Genomic DNA, 27,434 nt, shown 5'->3' with positions numbered 1-27,434 from the left:
GGATCAAGGACCTCTCCTCCCATGATGCCCTACAAGGCCCATCCTCTGTTACATATGCAGCTGAAGCATGAGTCGCTCCATGTGTACTCTGGTTGGTGGTTTAGTCCCTGGGAGTTCTGAGCAGGGGGGTCTGGTTGGTTAATATTGTTGTTCTTCCTCTCAGTTGCAAACCCCTTCAGCTCCTACATTCCTTTCTCTATCTCCTCCACTGGGGACCCCATTCTCAATGCTTCAAGCATCTGTCTCTGTATTTGTCAGGCTCTGGTAGAGCCTCTTAGGAAACAGCTATATAAAGCTTCTGTCAGCACACTTCTTAGCATCCCAAATAGTAACTGGGTTTGGTGACTGTATGTGCAATGCATCCCCATGTGTGGCAGTCTTTGGATGGTTTTTCCTTCAGTATTTGCTCCCTACTTTGTCTCTGTATCTCCTCCTATTGAGTATTTTATTCCCCCTTCTAAGAAGGACTAAAGGATCCACACTTTTGTCTTTCTTCTTTTTGAGCTTCATGTGGTCTGTAAATTGTATCTTGGGTATTCTGAGGTTTTAGGCTAATAACCACTTATCAGTGAGTACATATCAGGTGTGTTGATTTATGATTGGGTTACCTCACTCAAGAAGATATTTTTAGTTCTATTTGTCTAAGAATTTGATGAAGTCATTGTTTTTAATGGCTGAGTATTACTCCATTGTGTAAATGTACAACATTTTCTGTATCCATTCCTCTGTGGAAGGACATCTGGGTTCTTTCCAGCTTCTGGCTATTATAAATAAGGCTGCTATGAACATAGAAGAGCATGTGTCTTTGTTGTATGTTGGAGCATCTTTTTGGTATATGCCCAGGTGTGGTATAGCTGGGACCTCAGATAGTGCTATGTCCAATATTCTAAGGGACCACTAGACTGATTTCCAGAGTGGTTATACCAGCTTCCAATCCCACCAACAATGGAGGAGTGTTCCCCTTCTCCACATCCTCCCCAGCATCTGTTGTCACCTGACTTTTTGATCTTAGCTATTCTGAGTAGTGTGAGGTGAAATCTCAGGGTTGTTTTGAATTACATTTCCCTGATGACTAAGGATATTGAACATTTCTTTAGGTGCTTTGTGGCCATTTGATATTCCTCAGCTGAGAATTTTTATTTAGCTCTGTAGCCCATTTTTAATAGGGTTATTTGATTCTCTGGAGTCTAACTTCATGAGTTCTTTGTACATATTGGATATTAGTCCTCTATCCAAAGTAGGATTAGAAAAGATTTTTTCCCAATCTGTTGGTTGCAGTTTTGTCCTATTGATATGGTCCTTTGCCTTACAGAAGCTTTTTAATTTTATGATGTCCCATTTGTCATTTTTTTATTTTAGAGCACAAGCCATTTTCTGTTCAGGAAATTTTCCCCTGTACCCATGTGTTCAAGACACTTCCCCACTTTCTCTTCAAACTGTTTTAGTGTATCTGGTTTTATATGGCGGTCCTTGGTCCACTTGGACTTGAAATTTGTACAAGGCAATAAGAGTGGATTGATTTGCATTCTTCTACATGCTGACTGCCAGTTGAACCAGCACCATTTGTTGAAAATTCTGTCTTTTTTTCCACTGGATGGTTTTAGCTCCTTTGTCAAAAATCAAGTGATCATAGGTGTGTGGGTTATTTCTGGGTCTTCAGTTTCATTCCATTTATCTATCTGCCTGTCTCTTTACCAATACTGTGCAATTTTCATCACTATTGCTCTGTAAGACAGCTTGAGATCAGTGATGGTGAGTTCCCTAGAAGTTCTTTTGTCATTGAGGATAGTTTTCACTATTCTGGGTTTTTTTAATTCCAAATATATTTGCAAATTCCTCTTTGTAACTCTCTGAAGAATTAAATTGAATTTTTGACTAACTCTGTAGATTGCTTTCAGCAAGATGGCCATTTTTACTATATTAATCCTGCCAATCCATGAGCATGGGAAGTCTTCCCACATTCTGAGATCTTCTTTGATTTCTTTCTTCAGAAACTTGAATTTTTAATCATACAGAACTTTCACATAAATGGTTACACCAAAGTATTTTATATTATTTGTGATTATTGTGAAGGGTGTCATTTCTCTAATTTCTATCTCAGGCTGTTTATCCTCTGAGTAGAGGAAGGCTACTACTAAGGGATGGTCTCTGATACATTGGTCAAGTTCCAAAGTAAGGAGACACATCCAAGACTATAGGGCAACACAAATTGAGCTTGTTGTGTGTGATAAAATAGGACATGAAGTTAGATGATAAGGGAAAGAGACAAAAAGGAAGAAATAAATATGATTAAATGTATTGTTAGAAATGTCAAAGAACTAATAAAATCATAATAATAAATTCTATAGAATATAAAAATATTCATCAATGAGAGGAGGCTTCTCTATTCTTATAACCAAGATCCTTGACCACCAACTCATATGGAAGCATTTTATGCTTGGTACAGGGAACATTGTCAGCCTGACAAGAGACTCTGTGTGTGTGTGTGTGTGTGTGTGTGTGTGTGTGTGTGTGTGTGTGTGTGTATACGTAGCTGAAGGCATTGTATATAATTTCAGGTAAATATGAAATTAATATGATTCTGTGAACCTCTAATAACTATACCTGGTTATTTGACAGTGTGACACAGGTATATCCATATGGAAATAACACTACCATTGTAGTTTAGGAAGATCACACTTAAATTCAGTCATTACTAGTATGATGTCTTGTTTCTTCAATTTAGTATTTTTTCTACCCAGTATACTTACTTCCTGTTATCACCTCGTTACATTATATTTGATGCTACGGCAATTAAATTTTATAGTTTGGGACTCTGCTAGTGAATTACACACCATTTTGGTCAGATTGATTTCATCATGATTATTTTAGTTTAATCTATGAGGTAGTTTGAAACAATAACTTGTTAAAATTTTGTTGCTGAATAATATTCCAGGATATAGATATGCCACAATTTACTCATAAGTAAACCTGTGATATATACTGAAGTTTGTCTCATTGTGGGCTTAGGCAGAGCATTAAAGCACGTGTAAATACTCTTTGTTTTTCTTAGCACAATGAATATAGGTTTGCTGCATTGCATTAAATGTCTGCCTTTATTTTTCCTTCAATTTGTTTCTTTTCTGTATGTATATATTGTGGGTATGTGCATGTGTTGTTTTATTTTGGAGGTCACAGAACAAACTATTGGAGTTATTCTTTCATTGATCATGTGCATCCCGAGTTGTCATTTATGTTGGCAAGGTTTACCGCAGGTGTCTTTACCAGATGTGCTCCCTTGGCACTCTGATTCTGAATCTTCAACCAGAAATAATTAACATATTACCCAATATCATCTGTCCATATTTGATATTAATTTGAATTTTAGTTACTCTGATAGGTATATATTATAAAATTACATTTCTTTATTTTCTGTGTCAGGCATCATTTCCTGTGTTGGTCTTCATTCCATACATATTTTCTTGGGTGAAGAATCAATTTTGCTCTTGATTGGGTCATCTATTTTACTGTTGTGTTTTGAGGAATCTTTTCTCAGTCTAGTGAAACAAATGTATTTACAGAAATAATCTGTAAATTTGTCTACTATACCTGAAGTAGGTTTTTATTAATTATCAGTGCAATAAGATCAGTGGTTTTCAACCTGTGTGTTTTATTCCCTTTGGTTGTCAAACAACTCTTTCACAGGAGTCCTCCTAGACTGTTGGAAAACATAGATATTTGCGTTACAATCCATAATGGTAGCAAAATTACAGTTATGAGGTATAAGCCAAAATAACTTTTTGGAAGGGAGTCATGACAACAAGAGGAATTGTTTTAAAGGGTCACAGCACTAGGAAGAATGCTCAGAGCAACAGAATTTTCTATTTTTAGTGAAGTTCAAGAGATTTACTGTCTATGGATAGTGGAGGTTTTCTTTATTATGCATAGCATTCTCTGTTGAATCCAAGATCATAAAAGATATCTATTTCTGAAGTAAAAAAATAATAGGTCACACATTCATATCTATGTTTCCAATACATACATTATTTTTGTATGCTATGAGTTATAGACTCAGGTATTTATTTTCAGAACCTGGAGGCAGGAACTGAAGCAGAATCCATAGTATAATACTGCTTATTGAGTTGGTCTTCATGGTATTGATCACCTTCCTTTCATGCAGCACCAAGAACCAGAAGCTTAGGTGGCATCACATTAGTGTGCTGGGTTCCCAACATCAATCATCAATAAAGAAAATGTTTTATAGGCTGATATACTCAGGGCTTTTGCTCAACTGAGATTCTCTTCCAAAATGTCTCCAGTTTGTGTCAAGTTGACACAAGTACATAGATATGAGATGTCAGCTATTTGTCAAAGTATCTTGTGAAATGATATTTCCCAACCAAATTATTCAGAGGGAACCACATTTGAAAAGAGGCTCTTCAAGAAAGGAGTGAAGTTTTGCAAAAGTCCACATAGAATACTCTATCATACCATATAAGTGAATGCAGAGAATGAGATCACTGAGTCAAGTTTTGTGTTCTGCCCCCCAAAGAAGCAACACCATTACTCAGACTGAAGTAAAAGAACATAAAATACCTAAAGCTTGAAAGAAATCTTTATGTCTGTGGAGAAAACATTACACAGAACTACTGTAGAGTATAGGAGAGCAAGTGCAAGAGACATTATGAGGAGGTGAGCCAGAATCCTGACTGCAGTATAATCACACTGATAGTTTGTTCTTTAAATGAATCTTCACTCTCTGTGTGAAAATATCCGTGGACATTTGGAGTATGTTTATGCTCAAATCTGTCTTGGGAGTCAGTTAGGTGGTAGTTTCTTGGTACAGACAAGGTCTCTAAGGATGTGAAGTACTGACAGCTACATTGAATACAGTCAAGTTTCAAAGTCAAAATAGTGTCTATTGTTCAAATTTACCAAAAATGGATGCTGGATATGTTCTTTTTTTTTTTTACAGAATCAACAAGTTATTTTTAGGAATATATAATGTATATACATATATGCATTCAATCACAATCCCTGAGAAAAGAGACCATGAATTTGAAGGAGAGTTGGGAAGGTATGTGGTTTGGAGGAAGAACATTGGCACAGACTTCTCAACAGAGACTATGAAAGCCAGAAGATCCTGGAAAGATGTCATACAGACCTTATGAGAACTAAAATGCCAGCCCAGGATACTATATTCAGCAAAACTCTCAATAAACATAGATGGAGTAACCAAGATATTCCATGACAAAACCTAATTAACACAATATCTTTTTACAAATCCAGTCCTACAAAGGATAGATAGAAAACTCCAACACAAGGAGAGAGAGTACACCCAAGAAAAAGCAAGAAAGTAATCTCCTTGTAAGGAAACCAAAAGAAGAGAGACACTCGCATATAATTTCACCTCTAACAATGAAAATAACAGGAAGCAACAATCACTATTCCTTAATATCTCTCAACATCAATGGATTCAATTCCTCAATAAAAAGACATTGACTAACAGACTAGATATGTAAAGAGGACCTAGCATTTTGCTGCACACAGGAAACACACATCAGAGACAAAGACAGACACTACCTCAGAGTAAAAGGCTGGAAAACAGCTTTCCAAGCAAATGGTCCAAAGAAAAGTGCTAAAGTAGCCATTCTAATATTGAATAAAATCTACTTTCAACCAAAGGTCATCAAAAAAGATAAGGAAGGACACTTCATATTTATCAAAGGAAAAATCAACCAAGATGAACTCTCAATGTTAAATATCTATGCTCCAAATGCAAGAGCACCTACATTCATAAAAGAAACCTTACAAAAGCTCAAATCACACATTGCACCTCACAAAATAATAGTAGGAGATTTCAACCTCACACTCTCATCAATGGACAGATCATGGAAACAAATTAAACACTGACACAGAGAAACTAACAGAAGTTATGAACCAAATGGACTTAACAGATACTTATAGAACAGTCCATCCTAAAACAAAAGGATGCACCTTCTTCTCAGTACTTCATGCTACTTTCTCCAAAATTGGCCATATAATTTGTCATAAAACAAGCCTCAACAGATATAGGAAGGTAGAAATAATCCCGTGCATCTTATCAGATCACCATGGACTAAGGCTGGTCTTCAATAATGACAGAAAGCTCACATATATGTGAAAGTTGAACAATGCTCTACTCAATGATAACTTGGCCAGGGAAGAAAAAAAGAAAGAAATTACACTCTCAAAAACCAAAAAGAAAAACTAAACAAATGAACAACAACAGCAACAAAAACGACAGCAACAACAAATGAATTCAACTTGCTTTCCCAAACTGTCTTAGAAAAAATGTCTCAGAATGTTATGAAATTTTATGCAGAGTGGTTATTTGAGAATTAGATCATGAACAGCTGTGTGATGTTCCTTTGTTTTCTTTTTCCTTTTCCTTTTTTAAACTCCTTATTTTTGTTTTACATGCCAGTCTTTATCCCCCTCCTAGTCCACCCTCTAACTGTTCCGCATCCCATACCTCCTCCACGCCCTCTCTCCAAAAGGATGTGCCCACCACCAAAAGCCCACCCCCACCTACCAGACCTCCAGACTCCCTGGGGCCTCAAGTTTCTTCAGTGTTAGGTGCATCTTCTCTCCCTGATCCTACACCTGGCAGTCCTCTGCTGTGTACATGTTGGGGGCCTTATGTCAGCTGTTGTAAGCTGCCTAGACGGTGTCTCAGTGTCTGAGCAGTCTTGGGGGCAGGAGGTCTAGATTAGTTGAGACTGCTAGATATGTTCTTAATATCATATTCTATTCCTTTTCTTGTATGTCATGGTATCATTACATTGAGATATTAAATGTAATCTAATGTAAAATTATATTTTATCATATTTTAGTAGCTATTTATTAAAGCTACTTACTGAATTGACATATCCTAAAATAGTAGTGATAAACTGATAAATTGTTCTGTAATTATGAGGTATGTTGGTTATGCTTATAGTTCATTGAATAGTAAAAGAGGCCATAAAGACATACAGAATTTGAAGCACAACTTTGCATGATGAGATATGCAAATTGAGACACCGACAAGCAGATGTTTGTATGTAAGAACAAGATAACAGCACACAATGTCTATAGATATTTGCTCGTGTGTGCCAAAAACAGTTCAGTTATTTAGGCTTCCTAAATTTTATGAGGATTGAGTGTTTTGACTAAAGTCACTGGCAATGATAGTGATTCTTTCCTTGATATAAGGTAGGTGAGGTTGCTTGCGCAAGAATGTATATTCTATAACACGGAAATATCATACCGTCCGTATACAGAAGTTGTTTGGAATATAAAAGTCCTTTAGAAGCTGACGGCAGGGGAGTTTAGAGTCATTAGCCAGGCTTCTCAAACAAATATAGATAGAAGAGCTCGAAGGGGCTCGAGACCCCTTACGAACAACAATGCCAAGCAACCAGAGCTTCCAGGGACTAAGCCACTACCTAAAGACTATACATGGACTGACCCTGGACTCTGACCTCATAGGAAGCAATGAATATCCTAGTAAGAGCACCAATGGAAGGGGAAGCCCTGGATCCTGCTAAGACTGAACCCCCAGTGAACTAGATTGTTGGGGGGAGGGCGGCAATGGGGGGAGGATGGGGAAGGGAACACCCATAAAGAAGTGGAGGGGGGAGGGGGATGTTTGCCCGGAAACCGGGAAAGGGAATAACACTCGAAATGTATATAAGAAATACTCAAGTTAATAAAAAAAATTAAAGTCTTCTGTTTGCGTTGAAAGCTATGCGTATAGGTATTAGAATAAAGCATTAGTATATTACCAAAAATTATAGTTTTTCAATGTATCTTAAATAATCTATCAAGTCAATAAAAGTGTCATTGTCTTATTATGTAGTTGACTTTTAGTTATCTCCTTAAGCACACATTGCCATATTGAGTGCCCCTTTATGGGAAATTACAGTAGTAGACATTCTAGCATTTTTGTACAGAAAGCAAAGAACCAGAAACTCACTTTTAGCCAGTCTTTAACAGCAGAAACATGGGCACATTGCTGAGAATGAATTGGAAAAACTCTATCCTAGAAATTTAAATCTAACTATCATGAAAGAACAAGGCTCAGTAAGACAGAACTTTTTACAGTGACAACAGACAATCATATGCCAGAGTGGGAACACCAAATATCCAGTGAGCTTCCAATAATGTTAAACCCTGATGGTTTCTCTCATTTGGTTACAGTTCTTGTAGCCACTGAACCTTTAGTTATATCTAGTCTGTTGGTTCAGTTATTCTAGATTTATATAATGCTTTGAATTATTAACTGTCTTTTAAAAATTTTCTTTCTACTTGAATCCACCAGAAGTGATTTTTATTGCTCACAAGTAAGAAATCTGACAGATAAAATTCCATTAAGATATGAAAAATGGAATGATCAGGAAATTCAATTAAATTACCAAGAGCATCTAGCCTGTCAGTGGCTATCTGTTCAAAGCTGGTACAATTAAATCTTTGTCTCAGAATATTTCAATAACCAAAACTGTTTCCTTCACTATATTCTGCTGTTAAACATGACAAAACTATTCCTAAAGAAGAGAAGTTACTGTGTTCAAAGTAACCTATTTCTATTTATAAACTGAAGTTAAATAAACCTGAATCTTATATCCTAGATCCTATATCTACCAATGGTATCACAAAGAGTACTTCATGCCATTTATATCTCAGTCAACCAAATCAAGTTTCCATAACTGGTGTCACATCCTTATGTGAATTATGTTACAGAAGATAACTAAATGTCATTTGGGGAAACATGTACAAGTAACCATCAAATGAAACAGAATTATTTAGAGATTATAAATACAATAACCTAAAAATATAATGTGTTAGAAATTCAATCAGCTGGCACAGGAAAGCTCATTATAATTTATGGATCCCGATGAAATTGTCAAACATATTATCTATCTAAGTTCTTTGGAGTGGTCACCAAAATGCTTCTGATTTCATCATCTTTGAGAGTCATTCTGCAAGCATATGTATCTAGTTTTGGCCAATAAATTATAAGCTGAAGTGTTATAATACACATTCAGTTCTGGTTCACCAAAATATCCTATATGCTCTTCCATTTCACTTCAACAGCCAGTAAAAGCTATATCACAAGATGTAAGACACTAGAAACTCTAAGGTACTATATGGAGAAGAATATTAGCTATGAGTCATCTCTGATATACTAAATCTTGTGTAAAAAATAAACTGCTAAGAAGCAGAACTATCCGGACTCATGAGCTTATTAATGAAACCGTGACTAAAGCAGGTGGTTCTCAAACTGTGGTTTGTGGAACTTTTGGGGTCCAACAACCCTTTCACAGATGTACTGCATATTATACATTGACATTTAAGTTCATAGCAGTTGAAAAATTACAATTACAAAGTAATATTAAAACCATTTTTTATGGATGGGGTCACCACAGCATGAGAACAAATATTAAATGGTCACAGAATTAGGGAGGTTGAGAACCACTGGTAATAATGGGAGATTTTAGTCCAAAAGCTTGGAATACCTAAGAAATAATTCACAGATCATATGAAGTCCAAGGTGAAGGAGGACCAAAATATGGATGCTTCATTCACTCTTATAAGGGAGAACAAAATAATCATGAGAGAAAATATAGGGATAAAGAGTGGAGCAGGGACTGAAGAAAAGGTCATCCAGTGACTGCCCGACCTGGGATCCATCCCGTATGCAACCACCAAACGCAGTCACTATTGCTGATGCCAAGAAGTGCTTGCTGACAGGAGCCAGATATGGGTGTGTCCTGAGAGGCTCTGTCAGAGTCCTACTGATACAGATGAGGAAGGTTGCATCTAACTATTGGACCTGACAAGGGGAACCCAATGGAAGAATTAGAGAAATGACTTAAGGAGCTGAAGGGTTTTGCAACTCCATAGGAAGAATACCAATATCAGCCAACCAGACCCCACCAGAGTTCCCAGGAAATAAACCACCAACCAATGAGTACACATGGAGAGACCCATAACTCCATTCACATATATAGCAGAGGATGGCATTGTCCAGCATCAATAGGATGAAAAGTCCTTAGTTCTGTGAAGGCTCATTTCCCCAATGTAGGGTAATGCCAGGGCATTGAGGTGAGAGTGGGTGGGAGTGGGAGCATCCTCATAGAAGCAGAGAATGTTTGATGGGTATGAGAGAGGAAGGAAAGGGGATAATATTTGAAATGTAAATACATAAAATATCCAAGAAAAATAAAATTAAATATTTATCTGTATATCTATATAACTATATATCTATATCTATATATAGCTATATATATCTTCCCTCTCCCTCCCCCCTCTCTTTGTGTGTGTGTGTGTGTTTGTGTGTGTGTTTGTGTGTGTGTGTGTGTGTGTGTGTGTGTGTGTGTGTGCGCCTAGGGGAGACTGACATCACAATGTAGAATATAGATTCTACAGTGGATTGCCAATGTTGTAAAAGAATAAGTTTGAACTTTAAAATGTAGAACTTAAACTAAAGTAGTGGAGAAAAAACCACTATCTTCTGCAACTTAAAGTGTTACTAGGATACTGTGTTAGGATTCTAAGTCTCAGAGATGCCATCAAGATAGCAAAGGCTATATGCCCCATAAATGGAAAACAGTAAAGTTGAACTTTGATCTGCCTAGACAAAGAATAGTTCACGGCACAATGGTAGGTGAATATAGTCATCACATAAAGACATGCATAATAAGTCTAAATATTTTAGTATTTACACAGAAAAAATGTGTATGATATCTGTCTGATTTATTTGGCTAATATTGTTCCTTTAGAAAATTAATCTCTCTGCTTACTTCTGTGTTCATTTCCTATGTAATTATTAACATATGTGTTGTAAATTTTTCAGTGGAGATACTTTTCAGGTTGGTCAAGTTTAGGACAATGTTAGTCAAATAAAATTTATGTGGGAGAGAAAGAATAAGGCAGGGAGATTAACTGATACTACGACAGTTCATCATATTGTATGCTAAACTTGGAAACTGGTAAGGAAATAGATTGTAAATATTCGTGCTAATAAATAATAAGTAATTAAGGCAACAGACAGGAAGCTTGCTTCAGTTAAATTATTGTACAATGTACATACCAATATCAAAATATCATGTACCATAAATAGAAATTATTTGATTTGTCAATTAAAATAAAAATAAATTACCCTGATATACTTTTCTGTAACTTATTAACATCATCCACTTTGGAAACTTTAGCAAAAATTGTTAAAATACCTTTATTTTTGAAATCACAGAAGTTTTCACCTCCTCTGTAAAGTGTTAAAATAAAAGAAGAAAACAAACAAAAATATTAAATTACTTTACTGTGTTGAAATGTTGACAAAGGAATTTTTGCATATGAAAGAGCACATTACCAAAAAATATACAGTCCTTTTGTGCACTGAATTACAGTGAGCATTTCGCTTCAAAACATGGGACAAATATTCACTTAATATTAAACAATATTCTATATCAATTGACTCACTCTCCACACATAGTTGATATAATCGATATGAGAAATGGGAAATCACTACTGTTTTTAGTTTTTCCCAATTTGCATTAATAAGAAAATCCATTTTAACAAAAAGTATTTTAGATCATTTCTACTGATTTTTGCATCAGTCTCTATATTGCAATATTCAGGGCTTTCAGATTGTGTTTTCTAAGTGGAGAAATAACATTGTATCATGCCTTTCAGCTTGTTAATTACTTTAAGGAAAATGGGTCATGTATTAAGAGTATTGGCATTGGTGCATATTTTTTTTGTTGAAGACTTCATTCTGTTTTATTTCAATTTGAAGCTGTGCTTTTGCAGCCTGAGACACTGTTATTTGTTATTGATGCATCTCTAGGTAAACCTTTCAGGAAATGGAGATACGGCACAGAAATGTAGAGAATAGGTGCTTTAAAGCAGAGTTTATTCAAGTTGAAATATAGATCTTTTTCTATTCTATTTTTTTTCTTTAGAGGCAAAGATATTTGTGTGGTATCGATGCCATGTCAAGGATGTGTCTTTCCCTTCCGTAAAAGTCAGAGTGATAATACAGAATTTAAAATGTATCCTTCATTAGGTGAAACGTATCCATAGACAGAAAAATAACTTATAAATTGGCAAATATCCCTAGCAATATGTTTGGTGTAGCTGTTCACATTTAACCATCATGGCACCTGTGTAGGTGTAGACCACTGCCCTATAACTATAAACAAGCTGAAGTCCTGTGAATATATTTAATCTGATCTCACCTATTTCTTTTAAGCTATCAATTTTATTATAACTATATTTGTACTTTTCGTATATAATATAAAGCTATGGGTATTCATATGGATGTACACATATCCACACACATATTATATATATGTACCTAACACATCCTAAATATACAGGTATATATATTATAAATAAATGAAATACCTTTTATTGCTATCCTCACACAACACTTCCTAGTCATTTCCTCAAAAATATTTCCTCTTGAAAGGAGATGAAATGTTCACCAAAGATCAAGAAATAAAACTGGGCTGGGGATTTAGCTCAGTGGTAGAGCGCTTACCTAGGAAGCGCAAGGCCCTGGGTTCGGTCCCCAGCTCCGAAAAAAAAAAAAAAAAAAAAAAAAAAAGAACCAAAAAAAAAAAAAAGAAATAAAACTTGTAAGTCTCTGAGTTTCCTGAACTTTAGAAGATTCACCAGGCCCCTCTTCACAATTGGTTAAGCAATAACTACTGCTGTGGAGAAACGACTCTGACTGGTATCGCCCTAAGGTGAGAAGGCAGCTCTATGGATGCATCTTTCTTAAATACTACAAGTTCTAGGATGGGCATTTTGGTTGTACAACTAGTTGCATTTCAGTCAACCCATGTTCCCTCACCTAACACTCAGGTAAGTCACTCTACTAAGCTCTTCCTATGCTAGACTTGAATGGAATAATTTTTATCTGTCATCAGGGCACTATCTAGGGTTGAAAGGGCACTAATTTCTGTCTGACGTCAAACATCACAGGGCCCCGAACAATACTCAGATTACACACCATGCATGGAAATACTTAGAATATTAGTGCAGCTTTAAAAAAAAGTGAGACAGGTGGGATGATCTCTTAAATCAACCAGATAATAAAAGTGTAATTAAAGATCCTATTTTGACATTGATGGCATTGATGGTAGAGAAATATCAACCGCAGGAAAACCAGGGCAGTATCAGGAAAGATCTAGTAAATCTTCAACCCTGGAGCAGAGGTGAGGAGCAAGAAACACTACTCACAGATGAGCAAAACTCCTAAAGTATCTGCCTCTGTTTTTTGAGATTTTATCTGCAAAAATTAAGGCAACATGTGGCCTCATATGCTTGAAGTGTCAATGTATGCTTTGATTTTGGTGTCTGACTTTAACCTGCACAATGAGATAAGGAATAATTAGGGGAAAGTAACCCGTATGCCCTGTTTTGTAAATTCCCTATCTTCCCAGAGAGTTAGTCTTAGAGTTAAGCTCCTCCTCGTCACAGCTAATGTGTATTGTACGGGAAACCTTTACTAACAAGCAGAAAATGGGGCCAGACCTCATTATGGGTTTTTCACAGGCTTGGTCTGTGAATCCCAAAGTGTAGGCCTTGGAAAATTGTAACTTGGCCTGGCAGAAATGAAGTCCAGAGACCTAGAATAAATCCTTTGAATAGAAGGCTTTGCCTAGGACTAAAATTGGACCAACTAGGACTTCCCTTATTTGCATGATCTATGGCACTAATTTACATAACTGTGAATAGAGTGACTCAGATTTGCATGGCTGCAGTTTACATAGCAGAGATTTCAGACCTGGCAATTGTGTAGACAATAACTTGTGGTGACTTCACAGAACTTTTCACTGTCCTTTCAGACCTATCTACTTTCTCATGGCACCTATTACATAATAGGAAAGTGAACCTGCAAGTGGGTGGGTAAATTCATCCTAACTGCCCAAGGACTTCTTTCAAATGGAGACAACCTCTCCAGTCCTTGGTTCCCCTATTATATACTCAGTGAAATTTGCTTTATTGAGTTCAGTAGAGCGGGGCACTCATTCCCAGCGTATTTTTTTCTCATATTAGTAGTGGCCACTTGTCTCTAACACACCATTGTATTTCACTCTTAAAAGTCATTGTCTTTAATTTCTATTGCATTAGAGCTCATGATGTTACTTCCATCCACATTGCCTTTATGAGGCCTATTTCACGTAACTGGAATAATGTCACCTCTTGGCATTCATTCTGCATTTAAGGTACAATGTAAAAGTCACTCTTCTTGCCATTAATGTAGTATGGGAAGGTATCCTCCTTTTTCTTAATTTCTTCCCTTTTTGATTCAATAATAAGATATCTTTGAAGATGCAAAGTCAAACCTTTGAATCATGCATTTCCTACTTATATTGTACTTATTGTAAGAGTCTAGTCAAATCGTTTATTCATTTTAAGTTGACTATGGTGGCCATTCACTCTTGACAATTTGGCTCTGGAATCAAAACATGATACTAGGAACACAGGTAAGGATTTTATTCTTTATTTCTTTCTATTTTCTTAATGCAATTATTAAAAATGTAAAGTTTTTATGATTATTTAAAATGGAAAGCTGCACACTAAATGTGGAAAGCACGAGAAGGATTTGATTAGAAACACTTCACTTTTTACTTGCTTGCCTTCATGCTGGCTGACGGTCATAATGTCAAGTTCACCTTAACTCTTTGCAGTTTGCTAACTGCTGTAGCCACTAATGTTGCTGCCTGTTTTTGATAATATTAGAAACTAGCTTCTCACAGTGTCTAATCTGAAGTGCAGACTGCATGTTCCCCAGTGATTCTCAGGTCTTCAACACCAGGCTGGGAAGGCTGAGACATCCAGACTTATGGAACAAGCAGTCAGTATATTCTCTGTCTAGTTCTCAGACAGCTAATATTGGACAAGTCAGAGTGTATTGTGTGTATCTAGTGAAACCCTTTTTACCACACCCATTCTGTAGATTGTATTCCTCCAAAGATTGCCTACTCAACACATATATCTCCATGTTAAAAAATAAATTGTGACTTCAATAAGGACGTGGTATAGATATAAGTAGACTACTATGCAAATGGTGATCCACACATGCCTTTCAACCTCACTCATTTTTGCTCCCTCTTCCCTGAATTCTCCAAAGCAGCTCACTTTGTACCCACACAGACATGACTACCTCCTGAACTGGATGATAGGAATTGACTTTACACCTTAAACTTGACAAAACACTCCAGACCTACACAATGTTTCCAAATATGTGAAGAAAGTGGTAATTTTTCCCTTTCCTTCCTCACCCCAGTTAATATTTGTATCTATGAGAAAATAATCAAACTGCACATGACTTTAAAGCATGTTTTGCTGTCCCTTTGTTTCAAAATGCTAATTATCGCTGTGATGAGTGGTTATTATTTCATCAAGCTGATGTTCCATACTTTTATGACCTCTCAAATATTATTGAGCACTCGGGCTGCATCTTATTTTTCATTATTAAAATGACAGCATAATGAGGCTCTTCATAAACTCATGCCTTTGTCTTCAAAATATTATTCATACTGTGTGCCATCAAGATGTGCCGATATGTCAAAGGAGTGGAGGTTCTTTCGGTTCTTAAAAGGAGTTTATAAATTAGTATTAGAGAGTTTCTCAGCTCACACTCATCAGGGAAAAATGTGTGTGCCCAGTTTTTAAACATCTAGTAAACTACATATGCAATCTTACATTAGATACCTACTATTTTCATTGCCCTGAATTTTCTTTGTTCTTCTTCCCCTACTCTAACCTCTGCAACTGTCACTGTATTTCTCTGGCTTACAATACCATGTTTTCTTTACATGGAGCTGATTACTCTCAGCACAAGTAACATACCGCTGTCTTAGGTTTCAAGATAGAAGGGTGTCAATCTCTTTCATCACCATCCCCATTATCATCATCAATTATTCTTATTTATTTGGTTTTTATAGACCAGTCGTTAGCCCTGTCCAGGTCCACCCTCAGACAGTTCCTTACTCCATTTCTCCTCCCCTGTCTCCATGAGGATGTCCCTAGCCCTCCATTCGATTACCCCCACCAGACCTCCCACTCCCTGTGGCCTCAAGTCTCTCAAGGGTTAGGTGCATCTTCTCTCACTGAGGCCAGACCAGGCAGTCCTTTGGGGTCATTTTTATTGGATATTTTATGTTTTTACATTTCAAATGTTATCTCCTTTCCCGGTTTCCCCTCCAGAAACACCCTATCCCATCTCCTCCCCCTCTTCTATGAGGGTGTTCCCCCACCCTAGCACCCACACACTTTTGCCTCCCTACCCTTCCGTTCCCCTATACTGGGACATCAAGCAGTCATAGGAACAAGGGCCTTCCTCCCATTGATGTCCGACAAGGCCATCCTCTGTTACATATGAGGATAGAGGCATGGGTCTCCATGTAGCTCTTTCGTTTGTGGTCTAGTCCCTTGGAGCTCTGTGGGGGAGGGAGTCTGGTTGGTTGATATTTTTGTTCTTCCTATGGGGTTGCAAACCCCTTCAGCTCCTTCAATTCTTTCTCTAATTCCTCCATTGGGGACCCCGTGCTCAGTCCAATGGTTGGCTGCAAGCATCTGCCTCTGTATTTGTCAGGCTCTGGCAGCCTCTCAGGAGACAGTTGTATCAGGCTCCTGTCAGCAAGCACTTCTTGGCATCTGCAATAGTGTCTGGGTTTGGGTCTGTATATAGGATGGATCAGCTAGTGTATGCTGCCTGGTTAGTGGCTTAGTGTCCAAGATATCTCGGGGGTCCAGATTAGTTGAGACTGCTGGTCTTCCTATGGGTTCACCCTCCTCAGCTTCTTCCAACCTTTTCCTAATTCAACCACAGGGGTCCCAAGTTCTGTCCATTGGTTGGGTTTATGTATCTGCATCCGACACTTTCAGCTGCTTGTTGGGGCTCTTGAGGGACAACCATGCTGGGTTACTGTCTGTAAGCACACCATAGCATCAGTAATACTATCAGGCCTTGGGGCCTTCCCTTGATGCTGGATCCCAATTTGGGCCTGTCACTGAACCTCCTTTCCTCTGTCTCTTTTCCATATGACCCTGCAGTTCTTTTATCCAGGGACAATTATTTATCAGAGTTTTTGACTATGGAATAGCAACCACATCCTCCACTTGATGCTTTTTCTACTGGAGGTGGACCCTACAAGTTCCCTTTCCACACTGTTGGGCATTTCATCTAAGGTTCCTCTCTGAGCCTGAGCATCTCTCATCTCCCACATTTCTGATACATTCTAGAGGGTCCTCCAAACTTTAGATCCTGCTGTTGCCTGTTTCCATCTTTTCTGCTGGCCCTCAGAGGGGGGACGATCCCCATGTTCTCATCTCCCTCTGTATTTGTGTATGTGTTTATTTTGGTCTCTCTGTCTCTTTGTCTCTGTCTCTCTCTGTCTCTCTGTCTCTGTATGTGTATATGTTCATGTGTGTGTGTTCATGTAATGTGTTTGTTTCTCTGTGTAAGTAAGTTCATGTGTGTGTTAGTGTATGTGTTTGTCTCTCTGTCTTTGTGTCTCTATTTCTCTCTAATACTTAGTCTCTCTCCTCTCTGTCTTTGTGTATGTGTGCTTGTGCACATGTGTGCATGTGTGTGTGTTTGTGTGTGTATTTATGTGTGTGTTTGTGTGTCTATATGTGTTTCTTAAGAGCTCATTTAAGAAATTAAACTCAAACCAGTTTGCCACATGACACAGGCTTCTGGTGACATTCAACTAATGAATTTTCTTCATGATTAACTACCGTTATACGTGGCCATTATCATGGATACATGCTCAGCCCATGCCATCCCACTTACGAGCAAGGTGGCTGTGTGAAGGCTCATTAATATAAGTGAGCCAGGACAGTATCCTTTTATGAAGTCAGAGAAAACTGGAGCGTGAAAAATATTACTCACAATCAAACAAATTGCTGAAACAAAACCTTGCTCTACTGGGCTGTGATGGCTATTCTTTTAACTAGAAATGGAAGGGAAAAGTTATGCAAATTATATAATGAATTCAGTATAAAAATTTTTCACTCTATCTGTATTCTTTTGGAGGCCCTGGTGAGATGGCAGAAAGAAACAAGAACAAGACTCAGACGCTTCCCACTTATTATTATTGTTAAAATTAATATTCGCGTTCATTTCCATAGCTTGTCAGGAGCCTCTGTAGAATTTACACTCTAAGAAGCCTCTCACCATTGCTTAATCTCTACTGACACCTGGTGGCCTAAATTACTTAAGTAGTTGTGGGAACTCTTACATGCTCATTAGAAGAATCTTTTGTGCTCTTTAGTTGACACCTTTTAGTATTTGGACACCATTATGAAACACTTATTTTTCCCTGTGTTTCAGTGATATGTGTGCATATGTGAAACAGAATACCTAGGGAGGTAAACATATGAAATTTGTGTTAATGCTTTATGTTGTTACCCAAATTAAACTGTTTATACTTTTGTTCCCCTTAAAAAGATTTGATTTCATATACTGTGTTATTAAGTATACTAAGAAAAGTGTTTGTGTACTTGTAAATCACATGCATTACAACCTTCAGTATCATAATTAACCCAGTAGATACCTTATTACACACACACACACACACACACACACACACACACACACACACACATACACACACACATGTGTCAACATAGTTTGAGAGTTTCATGTTACTGAGGCCATTCTGAACTCCAACTACTTTCCAAGGTTACAGTAGTATAAAGGCCTCTTCCCGTTCTCTCTTCCTCCCTTCTTCTCTCAGTCCCTCTCCATTTCCCTCTCTCTATGTCTCTTTCTCCTTCTTTTCTCTCATTTCTAGGCCCTAAGATAAGTAGTTTTTCTCTGTCTCATGCTCCAATCAGAATGCTTTTAAGTCAAACATAGTATGAAAACTCCAAGTCCACAAGCCAATTTTTTTTGTCTTTGCAAGTAATTTCAAATATTGGTGGAAATCTGATATAGCTTATAACTACCATTGTCTTTTATAAAGAAATTCTTATTAGGTCTCACACTAGGTTCCTATCACTATTAGGAAAAGAGAAAATCCATTAGTCATACACATTCTTTGTGAGATGTATACATTTTGCCTTAGCCTACACAAGAACTTTCTTTGAATTATTCAAATAAATCATAGTTTTCAAACTCCTCAACCTTTCCATACATTCTTTTCTGCCTTGAATCATCTCTTCTAAATTTCTTAATCTAGAAAATCCTGCCTTATATCCACACTTAGTTTGCATGTTATTTCTTCTTTAAAACCTATTCTGGCCATATAGTTTAGAATAATATACCAGCATACAGGCATACACATTTTATTTTATATTTCCCAATCATAGTCTCATTTTTCCTTGATAATTTGCTGCTACTTTAGTTTTCTTGACACTGCAGTTTCTTAAACAAGGAGGAGGGGGAGGAGGAAGGAAGAAGTTGGTACAGTAATATTGATATCAAACTACCTAATGGGCCAGTGCCTGAAATATGAACTAGCGAGGCATGCCATTTAGGAGCAGTTTCTGCTGCTGCTAGTGTGGATACAAGTCGCATGTTTCTTATTATGAGTCCACATCTAACATAAGGGCATGCATGACTTTCGCTTGTCTTTGTTGGTTTGTGAATATTGTAAACAAGTCCCTCACTGAACTTTCTTGAAAATAGGTCTCAGGCAGCAAGACGATCCTAAGAGAACATAAGCAATGGAGGAAATGTATTGTAAGGGGAGAAGAGAAGGTGCTAGGTATTTTTTAAAAAGGGAAAAGCAGAGAAGTAGACCACCTGGTGAACTAACATTCCCCTCCCCCTTCCCTTTGACATGCCATGAAGACAGTAAGAGATATCGACTTGGGAAGTGTAATTTTCTAAGAAACACAGATACTAATCCTACGCAGAAGCAGACTTCGGGATTTCACCAGCAAAATGGGAATAACAATATGAGCTGGGAACTGAACTCTTATATTTTTGGTTGTGAGTCTATCCTTTAATGGCTGAGCCATCTCTCCAGCCCCTGTAGGAGGACCAGCAGTCTCAATTAACCTGAATGCCTGAGATCTCTCGGACACTGGATCACCAACCAGGCAGCATACACCAGCTGATATGACACCCCCAGCACATATAGAGCAGAGGACTGCTGAGTCTGGGTTCAGTCAGAGAAGATGCACCTAATCCTCAAGAGAATGGAGGCCCCGGGGAGTTTACAGGTCTGGTAGGGTGGGCACATCCTCGTGGAGACAGGGTGGCAGGGAAGAGGTATGGGACGTGGGACAGTAGGAAAACCGGGAGGGGAACAAAATCTAGATTGCAAAACAAATAAATTAAGGAGGAGGAGGAGGAGGAGGAGAAAGAGGAGGAGGAGAAGGAGGAGGAAGAAGAGAAGGAGGAGAAGGAGGAGATGATAATGATGAGTTGGACGTGGAGCTAGGGAACTGGGAAGCAGGGAGTACTAGAGTGAGGTCTAAGTATTTCCTAACCCAGTAAATCTTATCCTGAGATTTGCAGGAGTAATATGCTTTCCCTATGGTAGTGGTCCTGTGTGCTCCCGTGAGTGTAACCATATGCCCCTAACTTGACTACACAGAACAAGTAGCCAGGCTAAATGATCTCCTCTTGTAATACAATGTCCAGCAGCACAAAAAAACTCCTATGTATGTAAACAAGGCATGTCTAGCACCCTTGCACTGACCAATGGTGTACACTCACCTTGATAATTCCTACTCACCCCAGAGGTTTAGATAACCTTTGTCCTCATCCCAATTAGATGAACTGTCTTACTGAAGCTGCATCTTAAGAGTCTGACCTAGTCATGTTAACTGCTTGCTGAGTTCTCTTCACTCTCAACCAACCATTCCTCTGTGGCCAGGCAGGGAAAGGGAACGTGAAAGACACTGGTCTGACCTATTAAGGAAGGATTGAGAGAGCTTTACTAAAGAGAAATATGTGACAAAGAAACAGAGTGCCCTTTAAAGTTTGAATCATGAATTAGTAACTTGGCTCAAAGGAATCCTATATGATCTGAGTACTTCAGTGTTTGTGTGCATGTTATATTCCTATATTCATATGTGCATGTACAAAGTCAGATATTTGTAATTTAGATGTAAATTTTCACAACTTTTTTCCCTCTGTGTTATGCAATATCCATCATAAACATCTATATAATTTTACTACTTAGAAATATATTGTAAGGATACAGAGTTAAGACATATATTAAATATTTTTTTAAAGAATAGGTGTTTTACAGTTTAAGTGCCACACATATCTGAGTTCCAAACATTTGTTTCTAATCCTACACCTTTGCTTCTGTCTTTCACCTTTGGATTCCCATAATGTACTCAAGGGTTTGTTATGAAAACAGCAGTGGTGACCAAAGCCTCAGACACTCTGAAGATATAGCAAGGAAAAGAAACAAAAGTGCTGGACAACAAGAAAATCACTGAACCTTCAGGGTAAAAAAAAATTACAACAAAAATCCATGTCGGAACCACAATCTTTATGAATAGAAATAGAATAATGAAGGGGTAAATCTGAGTGTGTGGATTTTCCTCAATTCTGTAGTGATTATTGAAAACATATTTTGTTTAAGAACATGGGTGACACAAACCAGAACATTGAGTCTAAAAGTTATTACTTCCCTACCAATATATTCTAAACCTTCCAAACACATTATGGATTTTAATTTAAACTTTGTATATTCTTAAAGCTCCCTCAGTTCACTAACCACTCTCTTTTGTCTTACCAAGATCTCTAAAATACTCTCTTCAAAACTCCTTTCTTATATTTCTCATATGTAATGAATTCCCATCTCCTTATAGATTCTCATAGATTATCCCCGATGATTTATCCATGTATTCAACTTGATATTTTAGCATATGGTCTGATGTAGCCAGTGCAGGCCTACATAGTTCTTGCTATGGAACTGAGGATGATTGAGAAAGCCTGCCTCTTGCCTCTAACTCTGAATGCTGAGATTACAGACATGCACTACTACACTACCAACTTCCGACTCCATTATAAAAATAATTTTATTTTGACCATTTTTATTTTGATCATGGTACAGAATATGACATTCAATTTTATCTCTTTTGCAGGTAAAGAGATTATTTAGTTTTAAATACCAGTAGACCCTTTACTCAGTACATGCCCCACACCCCGAAATGCTGAATAATCTCATTGGCAAAGGAGAGAGGATACTCATAGTTGAGTGGGACTCTCACCTTCAAACCTTGCTTCATGAAAGTACAACATGAAGAACAGCATTGCTCTATACAGCATATAGAGTAATCATTTAGGTACCAATGAAGAGATTTCATGCCCATTTCATTGTCTGTTTTATTCCTTAACAACTCCATTTTCTCATCTAAAAAATGAAGACCACAGCCGTTTCTTACTCATAGTTGTGGTAATATTAAATGTTAGCATATGTGAGATGTTTTGAGATGGACTCTTTTCCCATGGAAAGCATTCTGTAATTGGTGGTTTCATGTATTGGACTCCCAATCAGTGGAAATCCTCTTCTTTCTTCTACCATTGTCCAAATGATTAGGGATCATTTACTGTGTCTCTTCCTCAGTTAAAATTACATTATAATGTAGTCACATTCATTGAATTTCTATGGTCTTCTCTTAAGCAATCTAAGCACTTGATAGAGCCACACTCATTTTAATAAATTCTGTGAAGCATCTTCATAATTAATATTTATTAAGCACCCAGCATGGAATAGACACCATTCAAAAGAAAAGTAGAAAGATTGAATCTGAGAAGATCTGCCTAATATGATCCTTCGTCTACATTGTAATTTTAATCAAGAATACCAATTGCCAATTTAGTGAACATTGTAACACCCTAGAGCTTTTGTAAATGGCAACACAGACTTCCCTTCCCCTCTGGTGCTTTGAAATGAGGCTACATATATATAGCGGGAAAGCAAAGCTGGTTACATAAACACCTTTCTGAGTTTAAAATCAAGATACTGGTGTCTTTAAGGGCTGGATTTGATAGCTCTCATCCTACAATCTGCACTCCAGAGACAAAGCAGGCCAAGAAGAGAGAAGTGTGAGGTCAGAATAAGCTATACAGGGAGCCCTTCTCTTAACAACAACAAAAAAATACAAAGGAAAACTAAAGTTGCCTGTATGACTTTCAAAAAATTATTCAAGCAGCTGGATCCTAAGTTATTATCCCTTTAAAACTGAAATTAAAATGCCCATGTAGCAGGGATATTGCCTTACACTGATCATTAGCAGTATTAATTTTAGCCACTTAAAATGATTTCAAAATAGTATTTTACCTTTCCTGAATTATTTGAATATTTTCAGGAAAATCAAGGTCTTGTGGAACCACAAAATTTCACATTGGTCATAGGAAGGTATGGCACCCACACAGAAAAGTAACTTCAAAGCCTTTTGAATTTGTGGCATAGAGCTTTGCTATGGGGCGAGGCTGATGTGTCTCCATCCATAATAAATGACCTGCAGGACGAAGAAGAATAATCATCCTTGCAGTAGCTGGCTTTGTATGGTGATTCACCTTTCCGCTTGAGAGGTTTCTTTGCCAATGCATATTTAGGGGAATAAGAACTTTACAGAGAGGAAAGCACATCAGACATTTATCTCAAGAGTTTCATTTTCTAAGGAAGAGCAGGTGTGTCCTACGATTTCTCAGAGGGGCAAATGCCTCTCTAAAGTCTCTGTCGGTGCTTCTAGAGTTAGTTGGAGGAGTTAGCATTGGATGGCTAGTTCAGGAAAAATATCCCATTTAAAGAAACTGGCCCAGGCAATATATTTCTTGCAAGACTTAATAGCCAGGAAACAATCGAAATTGTTGTAAACAAAAGAAAAATTCTCTAGGAGACAGTCCTGAAAAATGACACAGACTCAATCTAAAGTATCTTTAAATCACACTTTAAAAGTGCATTGATTATTGCTTCTATCTATGAGTCACAGGTCTGTCTTTTCCAAGTCATTCCACCTCTAATCTGTGCTCCACATATGTTCATAAGCTCCACAAACAGTTGCTGCTACAGTTTACTTCTTCTGGTACAACTGTATAATACCAAAAGATATAGCAAAGGTAATCCATAGATAAGTAATGCTTTTGAGTGCAAGGTGGGTGCTTTTCAATTATTACATTAATAGCAAAACATCTTCCCCATATGAAGACAGTAATTTTCAAATGCATTTTATCTGTGGATTTCATTCAAAAAACACTAGTTTAAAGAAAGTCACTGTACATAGACCCTTCACCAGAGTTGTACCAATAAGTTTCCATGCACAAATTTATGATAGCATCAGAATTATCACAGCATTAGATTACTAGATGTGTTAAAAATAAAGCTGATAAAATTGAGTCTCTGAATATCTCAGTAAACTAAAATTCAGTTACTATAAAATACTGGAGTTAAGATTCAGACGAAAGCAATCTGTATCATGATCAAATATTTGCAATATGAAAACAGATTTAACAATCCCAAACATATTGTAAATGTAAAGACAAAGAATCTCATGTGTATTATTTATCCAATACTTAGTATCTACTAACAGTTATGCCATGGGCTATTCACTAGAAGAGGAGAGGAGGCTATGTCCCATATTTAGGAGGTTTGCATTACAGTAGATAACACACAATTAAACAAACAACAATGTCTTAAAACAGGTTCTAGGACATTTTGATCATTGGCTCGGGCTTTCTGTTTTAGACATGCTTTTTTCTCATGCTGATAGCCTAACACAACGTATAGGTATATGTTCCATATATACCATATTTACACAATTAACAAATTGAACTGTTTAATCTCAATCTGTGGGATTGACTATGAATCACTAGTTTTTAATCAATTCTTGTTTTCCAAGCTCTACTTCACGTAATTCCAATATGATTCCCTACCTGTACTTTAAGAGCACAATGCTACAACCACCCCTTACATAGATTATTTTCCGACACCCCACACTGGTTTTTCAAATTCCCACTTTCCTTCCTCTACCACATCCTTTCACAGCTGGAACTTTTTAGTCTTCCTTTGGAACATGTACTTCCTCATTGCTCCTATAGATGTGCAATCCTTTGTTTTCAGCAACATAAAGTTTCCCAAGATTTACTTGCATAAATACAAAACAAAACAAAACAAAAACAGCAACAACAAAAAAAAACCTTCGTGAAACCTTAACTATGAAAACAGCAAGTATGAAAAAGGATAAAGGATTCAAAAGTTCTGTCCTGAGAAACAATGTACTGTAGATTTAGACCTGTTGACTATTAGACCACAGTTCAAGTTTCTCCAAAGTTATATACTTTTATCATTACCGGTGCTAATTCAGATGATGGTTTGGATCACATCACTGTGGTCTTTCCACTATTACGCATAGGAGATCTTTAGGCTTCTGAGTTAAGTGATTTGTGAATCCTTTCACTAGACTCTCATTCTTATACATTCACTGGTTACACTATCTTTGTTCACTGCAGGATATTCTTGAATCCTTGTTTTGGTTATGTTTTGGCTGTCACATATGCTTTGTTATTTAATTTCCTACCCCAAAATTTCAAGACCCAATTGACGCCTCTGAGGAGCATTTCCTCATCCTTCTTTGCAAAATAAATCATCAAATCAGATATGCTTATATAATTGCATTCAAAAAGTAGACTTTGAATTTGATATCATATTCCCTATACCTTAAATTACAAAGTATCTCCAGATCCTAGCATATATTTTTCTCTAAAACTGACACATCAACATTTGGTAGCAAGATAATGCCTGTATATATGTTATTTAAATTCAAAATGTCAAAGTATGCAAATTATAAACATTTAGGAAATTCAGTTTCGATTCTTGCTTGCATATTTTGAAAGCAAATGGTATGTATTACCATTCTAACTTCTTGAATTATATCCATGCTTAATAGGATAAAGAGGTTTCTGCTTGGACTGGCTCTATACTCAACTTTCTTCAATTTGCTTTCTAGAGAAAATGTACAATATAAAGTCAGATTATACCACTCCCTTGGTTAAGAAGCTAGCCATGTTCTAAGTGCCACTGAACAACTTGGTGATAGTTTGTTCTGGCCCTCTCTACTCTCTTCACAATTGTACCTTGCTCTATTATCAATTTTCTCCCCCAAAAATCTATTTTATATTTGAGCCTCATCATAACTACTCAATGTCTTTATCATATGATATTTCGATTAGTGCCTTTTATACACATATTTAAAGACATATTCTCTTATTATTTCAAATGTTTTATGCTAATTTGAATAAGGAATATCTTTTTTATTGGATTTTTTATTTATTTGCATTTCAAATGTTATCTCCTTTCCTGGTTTCACATCCATAAACCCTCTATCCCATCCCCCTCCCCAAACACCCACCCCTTTCCACCCTCTCACCCCCCATCCTGACATTTTCCTTCACTGAGGGGTCCAGTCTTGGCAGAACTGAGGGCTCCTCCTCCCATTGGTACCCAACAAGGCCATCCTCTGCTACATATGCAGCCAGAGCCATGGGTCTGTCCGTGTGTACTATTTAGATGGTGGTTTAGTTCCTGTAACCTCTTGTTGGTTGGTATTGTTGTTCTTATGGGGTTAAAAACCCCTTCAGCTCCTTCAATGAATAAGGAATATCTTAAACAGCAAAAGCTTTTCTAACCAACTCCATACTCCCTAGCAAAGAAAGACTAAGTTACCAATTCCATACTTCCTAGCAAAGAAAGACTAAGTTGTTTTTAATCTGGTTTTCATAAATCCCTGATATTGCCATTGTCATAAAATTTCTAAGTTTACTTTTCCATCCTGCTTTCTTGCCTATATACCTTATGAAACTTCAGTTTAGTTCTTGTACTATTGTATTTATATTAGTGTTTCCAAAACTTAACTTTGTTTTTGATACAATGTAAGTATTCAATAACATTGTTGAGTAGATAAAATGAATTTTTGTTTAGATCTGGGATTCAGGCAAATGGTTAAGAGCATCGTGGAATCTAAGAACAGTGAATCTCCAAGGGTTATCCAAATTTAACCAAGGAAGAGTTAAGCCAGATACAAGTCTGAGTTCTTCACAGCGGGTGGGATGGATGAAAGAGACAGACAGTTAGACAGACAGAAACACACACACACACACACACACACACACAGAGAGAGAAAGAGAGAGAGAGACAGAGACAGAGACAGAGACAGAGAGAGACAGAGAGAGACAGAGAGAGAGACAGAGAGAGAGACAGAGAGAGAGATACAAACAAATGAGAGAGACAAACAGAAAGGCAGAGACAGAGAGAGACAGAGACGGGGAGAGAATTTAAGTCCGAAGTGAGAATAAGAAGCTTTTACTGAAACAGACCTTAGTTTAGTAAATCCCTATCATTCTAGAAATTTGCTGTCTCAAAAATAGATAAGCAAGCATATGTTGGCATTCATAAAGATGAACACAGATTTGCCATGAACAAAAACAACAGAAAGATATA

This window comes from Rattus norvegicus, chromosome 1, assembly GCF_021556685.1.
Source record: "Rattus norvegicus strain SHRSP/BbbUtx chromosome 1, alternate assembly SHRSP_T2T, whole genome shotgun sequence".
In the NCBI taxonomy this organism is placed as follows: Eukaryota; Metazoa; Chordata; class Mammalia; order Rodentia; family Muridae; genus Rattus; species Rattus norvegicus.
The sequence above is the reverse complement of the archived record's forward strand: the minus strand, read 5'-3'. Positions refer to the sequence as shown.